Below are 7556 nucleotides of genomic sequence, written 5' to 3'. Positions count from 1 at the left end.
GAAATAAATAAATAAATAAATATGCTGAGACGTGCAGCTGAAATGAATAACCTTTTTTGAGTAGAGCGGTTGTCGTTTGAAGTATAGGCCAATTATTCAAGGCAATTCGATCAGCACTAATGTTTTACCAGAGCTTTTGGGTAGCCTATGTTCCGTTTACATTAGGCAATACGCTCTCATTATGTATCGGTCTAGCCCTACTGAATTATATGCTGGTCAAAACTGGTATAAGGTGGCCAGTGCTGATCGAGTTGCTGCTGAGGTGGTCAAGCTGGTCCACTCGCTGAATGCGGGCTGGTCAAGCTGGCAATGAGGTTTAGCTAGTCAACCAGCTGAACGTTGGCTGGTCATGCTGGTAATGGTTGATGACAGTGGTACTGGATTTTATAGTGGAGAGGGTTGGCATAACATGGGTTAGCACAGTGTTATTTATAATGGTTGTGCTCAAGGAATTAATGACAATCCACATCTTGTTTCATGAGTCTTTAGCTAGCTATGTCAAATGGCCAATGTAGTCTAAGCTTGCTAGCTTGTCTGGCAAAAATGTTGACTGGCTTTACTAGCTTGCTAACGTTAGCTAACGACATACCTTAATAACAATCAATCACTATGTAGTATCCTAACTCGAGATCCGCGCAAGTAAATCGAGTCATCGCGAAGATTTCTCATTGACGTCAAATGCAAGATTTACACAAATGTCTGAGTTACGTGCGTGGATCTCGAGTTAGGATTCCACCCTGAATTCCAAGATAACCTAGCTATGGTAGTATGTATGCCTTAATTTTTACATTTACATTGTTGACATTTAGCAGACGCTTTTATCCAAAGCTACTTATAACAAGTGCATTTGTCTAAAGTATGTGAATCATCTATACATCAGTCATCATAAGAAAAAAAAATTCTATGCTAGGACCAGGGGCCATTGGCAGTCACAATACTCCAACAAATATAGAACTTGTTTTTATTTGCCTAGGTTGAGTTAGAGGAGCAGCAGTGTTTTTGAAGAGCAGAGCATCACCATCTGGCCCACAGCCTTTACCGAAATGTGAGACTCAACAGTGCACACCAGTTCTTACAGCCTAAGAACTGGTTAAACTAGCTTTCTCTCCTTGACCCTAGTTTAGCTCAATTTTGAATCTTACAGTATGTGGATTTGTCTGCAACTGTGTGTGCGTGTGCGCGTGTGTGCAGGTGTTATCATGTCAGCTATTTTTTTCAATGTTCATTTAGATTTGTTTTTATGTTGCATACTCTTGATCTGGTTTTATTTATGTATTTATTTTTAATAATAAATAAAAGATTAAATAATACAAAAATCCCATGTCTATTTGTTTTTAAGATATAGTAACTGAATTAATTTAACCTTATTTGGTGTAAATCTAAACCATGTACATTTAATCTAATTAAATGGTTAAAAGTGGCATGGTTTGAGGAAGTGGGTGTACTGGTCAACTAGCTGGCAGATGAATGGTCTCCAGCATGGCTAACATAAACACCATCATAAACTGGTCACCTGCTAAAACCAGCTTGAGCTGTGCACCAGCATAAACCACCAAGAAACACCATTATAAACTGGTCACCAGCTAAAACATACATGAAACTGCCCATGACATACTTTAAGATAGTCTCCAGCAAAACCACCATTAGATTGTTCTAGCTTGTGCTGGTCACCAGCATAACCAATTTAGCTGATCTAGGCAGTTTTTTCAGCAGGGGTATAGGCTACGCTGTAACTCTCTCCTAACCTTGACCATAACCATAAACTAAACCCCTAACCTTTACGCTAACCCCGAACCGTAACCCTAATCCAAACCCTAAAGATAGGATGTAATTGTTTAACCTGGCCTACACGGAATGTAATCACCTAATATTGGCACTGAAATTGGCAATATGTTTGATCGCTAAGTGTTTATTCAATTTCACGGAGTATACAAATGAAGGCCTGATCATACACCATAAACTATGCATTAGGGGTAAATAGGCCTTTGCCACATATTACCCTACAGAATTACAATTATTTCTAATAATAGTTATCATTAGCCTATATTTATAAATATCGCCATTGGCTTGATGCATGATAACAACATTCATTTATAGACCATCAAAGGTATGTGATTATGGTTATGACGATAGGCATAATGTACATTATAAACACTTGAAGTTGTAATTCACACATTGGAGTGACGCATCATATTTTGTGCCCCGGGGGAAATGGGCCCATCCAGGGTGTTGTATAAAAGGATCCATCTGTCCATCTGAAGAGTCATGCTCGTGCGCCCGCAACTCACATTAAACCCACCACATTAAAGGATGAATTACCTGTGTGCTGTCAAATGTTTGGCCCATAGATTGAGGCTTTGGATTTGTCGATGAATTTGGTGTATTGTCCAGTGCTTTGTTTTTACACTTTCAAAAGAATAGTCTAGGTTTTTCCACCAAAATACCAAACATATTGCTAGTAATTGAATAACTTTGTAATATAGATATTTGATTTTGGTTATTGCATAATAATTGAGTTATACGCTCAGCTGCAAGCACTCATGTAGAAGTTTAATAAGTACAGATAACAAGAAAAATGCTCAACTCGTGCAATTATATAGCTTACTATTCTTATAGGCTAACAATATATGTCAACTCTATAATAATTAGGCTACACTGGGTTAGGGTTAGGGCAAAGAGAGCAACTTCCACCTTAGGAGAATGTGATCCAAAGTGTTAGCAACGTTGTAATTTACTCTCTTTATGCATGCACGTTTAGACAATTTATAGGCCTAGGCTACTATTTAGCCCATTCTTCTGAAATGTCTAACAGACACATATTCATCAAGGGAAAGGATTTGTACAGAAACCATGGCACAGATGGCTTAACAGGCATTAACGAATGCTTAAATTGATAGTTTTCGGACAGTAATGACTGCCACGTTATGTAGTAATTGGTTAGAACATGAAGGTCTATCTTTCGATGCTTTGGCGGTCGAATAATTCAGTGGTTGGGATAACATTCGGTCATAACTACATATCAAGCAGACCTAGCCTAGCCACAGGCCATCGCCTCGACTCATTGGCTCCGCTAGGTTAACAGAAAATGATATAGTAGAACAATGTTAATGTTGTTGTTTTTGTTTCAATCCGGATACTTAAAACTCCTGCTTGTGTATTTACCATTACTCAACTTGGTAGTTGACTTTCAAAACCATTTCATAATTGCCATTCGTCACCATGGACCCATAGCTTGAATAGCAAATCCACCAATTAAATTCTACAAAACATAGGCATATGCCCTGCACTAATAGCAAAACATTAAACATTTATAATGCTATGATAATAATTGACCAAATACAGCTTTAATTTGTGAATTCGAGGAATTTAGTTCTAAGATACATACAATAATTGTAAAGGCTACACATGATGCATAGGCGACACATTAACAACTTTTGAGTGTAGCCTTCGTGTTCTAAGACCGTGTCTTAGAGCGTTAAAACGGTTGGCCTCGGTCACGTCACGTCACGTCACGTCAGTATTGTGTGTAGCCTATAGACCTTTAGTGGAACGGGAAAGACGGCCATCGATCGCTTCACTGCAGTCATATCAAATAGCCTTTAAGGCTCTCCACACATTTCACATTTCAACTGAATTTCAAATGTTTACACTATTCAATGTCATGGCTCTTTTACCATTTGGAGCATAAACTCGCCAAATGTAGCTAGGCTATATCCTAATCAATGAAACGAAAAAAATGTCGTTAACAATTTGCAATAGGACATGAATGGGCTACATCATAAGAGTATGTTATGTAGACCTAGCCTACGCCTAAACTAGGCCTATTAAAAAATACCTATATATAGATCTTTGACAGATTACCCTTCATCGTAATCACCAACGCAAATTTACGCATGCGCGTCACAAATATTAACTATCATCAATATTAGAATGTGCCCTATAATGTCCAAGGTTCCGCTTATAATTTATATTTCAATGGCACTAACTTAGGAACATAAAGGATAGATTTACGAAAAAAACGCAGACGTAGGCCTATGATTATTTTAGAACCGAATTCTAAACTTGAGATATGCGCGCGAGAGAAATTCGATTTGCGCTCAGATCCCAAACTAGGGTTCGGCTTAGGCCAACATGGGTTCAGGCTAAATTTATGTGTATACGTACATATCCCTGCTACTGTTGGGTCAATAGTTTGAGCCCATTTTCTCCTCTGAAATGTCCATTGCTTTCCAGCCATACAATCTCAGCTGTGTTCTTTTTATAAAACAAATATATCTGGGCTATTTTCCCGGCAATCATACCGGTGTACTCTGCCTGTTTTGTGTCATGGAGGGGCAGATATGAGATATACTGTACATCTGCGCTACACATATACCTTAGTGCAAAGATATACTTTTTTATCCTTTAATCGAGTTAGTTTTTTTGAAAACATACAGCAACAAAAACAGACAATAACATACTTCATACATTAGGTAGGCTATTCTAACAACAAAAAGTGCAAAACTTTTTAACATTTACAAAAAAGAAAACATAACGACATCCAAAGAATAATGTCGTTAAATAAATAAGCCTGGCCTACAAATAATGGAAATACGTCGGTCAAGTATTAGGCCCGTTGATTTCTGTCAGTCAGCGCATATAGTCCTCCTTTATAGTAAACAGACCTATACCTTACGATGAAAACATGTATTGCAGATTGTCATATATTTAGATCAGTGTTTCCCAAGCTGTGGTGGGCCTACACCGGCCAATAGGCCTACTCAGTTGGCATAATGATGGAATATACCATACAAATGAACATGTATCACTGAATTAATTTACTATAAGTTGAATAGATCTACACGCGGTGGAGCCCAGAGAATGAATGTGCGATGGTAAAGGGGTCAGCCAGAGAATATTTTGGTCAGAGGGTATAGGCATAAACAAGAAAACGTCTAGGCGAATGTGTTATTCACTGCAGTTAACCGTGGGGCAATGCAGGTCGTTTTAGCATTAGCCTATTATTTGATACAAACCATCTTCCAAAGTTAAAGGGTCTTGCTAAGGCCTTAAAGGTTACACCTTTATCAAAAACCAACATGGGGAGGGTCAAGACAACAGGGACTGTATTTCTTTTTTCTTTTTTTTTACCGAGAAGCTGAAATCTCATATGCTTTATATGAAAGATGAAAACAGATGGGTACAGGGTCAGTCACCGGGCATGCTATAGCATATATGTGGAGGCCTATAGGTACTGTCATGCACTGTTGTGGCCTACATGCGCTCGTAAACGGCCCCATTGACAAAACAGAGGACAAAATAGGCTATGATTAACAAAAAGAAAACACACAAAACTCTACTTCTCTCTAAAATGTGTTGCATACCATTTGTTTACATATAGGCCTACATCAGTTAGCCACATAGACCTATATGGACGGGGAACCTGAGTAGATATGACTTGTAGGCTTTCGTTTAGTTTCCCCCCTTTTGTCTTTAACCCCTGATCTGTTTAAGGCGTTTTCACCAAAACGATTTGAAAATTAATAATTATATAAATAACTTATAATGCTGTATGTTTTTTTCTCTCAATACTGATGAGTTACACTGACAATATAATTTAAATACATTGTACAATAAATACAAAACATAAATAAAAGACTTAAAGAAAGCATTGAACAACTGTGTACAAGATATAAATACCCCGAAATATATCGTTACCTTTGGCAAGTCTAGTTACAGTTTACAAACCACAGGTAACAAAGTTTGTCCCTTTCCAATGTAACGCAAAAATAATAAATCGTTGTTGCACTTCAGGATACATAATATGGCCATATTAGCATCGAGCAATTATCCTATCTGATACTTTTTTTGCGATCATGGTTGATATTTACCCCTAATTTCCATTTATATGGTGGTTTTAACCTGTACATCCTCCTCACGTTGCGGTGATGAGATCAGTTTAGGAAAGCGTTGGAAGTAACCCTCTTTTGATGGGACAATAATCCCGGAAAGCCGCTCGAGACCCCCGTCGTAAAAGACGGTAATGACGTTCTGAGAGTGTCCGAGAGCAGTGTCTGTGGCGAGCACGTTGGCACGCCGAAGCCCGGTGAGCTCTGCTGGAGATGCGGCTGATGGTGCTGGCTCCCTGAGACAAAGTAGCCACTCTGTCCCGACAGTAGCCCAACAGGAGACGTGTTTACGCCGTAACTATTTGTCAAGCCCAGTGCCCCCGCAGATCCACCGAGCATAGGGCGGGTAAGGTCCCCGTTACCGAGCTGTTCCACCCCGGGTAGGAGGGACCCATACGCGTGGTGCCCTTGGTTCAGAAAGCCCGGTGACGAGCCATTATAATGGGGGTGATGCAAAGATAAAAAGGGCGAGATCTGCCAGTACAGTGGATTACTAGCCCTGTCGTTCATTCCCAAACCGAGAGGCGCAAAGCGCAGTCCCCGCTTCATCGCCAGTTTACCCCTGGAGGTCGCGGAGCGTCTCCGAAGTTTCCCCGTAGTTCCACCGATAAACACGTCGTCACTCGAAGGGTCCAGCATCCAGTAGTTCCCCTTCCCTGGGTCGTCGTAATGCCTTGGCACCTTCACGAAACACTTATTGAGGCTCAGGTTGTGGCGGATAGAGTTTTGCCAGCCTTGCTTGTGCTCCCGGTAATAGGGAAAGTTCTTCATGATAAACTCATAGATACCGTTCAGAGTAAGCCTCTTCTCGGGACTCTGCCTGATAGCCATCATGATCAAGGCGTTGTAACTAAATGGCGGTTTATCGTATTTCCCATTTTTGCTGGGCTCCGTCGCCTTGTCGCTGCCCTCGTCCCCGTCCTTCGGCTTCTCCGTGTCCAACGGTGTAGATTCCATTTCGGCAGGATCCAGGGATTTCTCCGAATCGGACCCAGAGGAAGGAGTGAGTTTCTCGGGGATCTCCGTGTCCTGTTTGTCACATTTGGAGGGAAGCAGCAGACTCTTGATACTAAATGAAGTAGACCTGTGCACCATCGGCGGCTCCTTCGAATCTCCCATGCCGAACACTCACAATAAATCTGGAGTTTTCGGTTTTAAAAAACGAAAAGGTCAGGCGCGATCGGATCAGGACATTGCATGCATGAAGGAACTTGTAGGATAGAGAGGATCCGCGGCTGGGATGGAGAAATTAGTCATTAAGGAGGTTCCGTCTTATCGCTACATCACCAACGGGGCGGAGCATGTAACTTGCTGATTTTTCAACTGTCAACAAATCCTTTCCATTATGTGTTTTCGAAGCGAGAAATAGACTTTCCATGCATTCGCTATTTAATGAAAAATAACCCGAAGAAAAAACCAGGGCATCAGAAAGATATGCTGGTATATGTTTACTACCAACCTCGTGCAGTGTGTGTATGTATGTGTGTGTGTGTGTGTGTGTGTGTGTGCGCGCGCTTGCGTGCGCGTGTGTATGTGCGCGTGCATGTGCCCCTTCGTCTGTGCGTAAAAGTGTTTTTTTTTGTCCACTGGCTCAGTCTCTCCCTCTGTTTTTTTCTCGGGGACAATGGTGGTTTGAATACATGTAGGCAAACAATACATTATTATAGG

General features: G+C 40.7%; 1 pseudogene across 1 annotated transcript; it reads right to left on the bottom strand.

The window, feature by feature from the left end:
- Positions 1 to 5790: 5790 nt before the first annotated feature.
- Positions 5791 to 7087, bottom strand: LOC310822486 (forkhead box protein G1-like; annotated as a pseudogene). The gene has a single exon. The product of its transcript is annotated as a forkhead box protein G1-like (transcript).
- Between the last annotated feature and the right edge of the window lie 469 nt (positions 7088 to 7556).

The sequence above is a fragment of the Argentina silus genome, assembly GCF_951799395.1.
Source record: "Argentina silus genome assembly, chromosome: X".
NCBI classification, from domain to species: domain Eukaryota; kingdom Metazoa; phylum Chordata; class Actinopteri; order Argentiniformes; family Argentinidae; genus Argentina; species Argentina silus.
The sequence above is the reverse complement of the archived record's forward strand: the minus strand, read 5'-3'. Positions and strand labels throughout refer to the sequence as shown.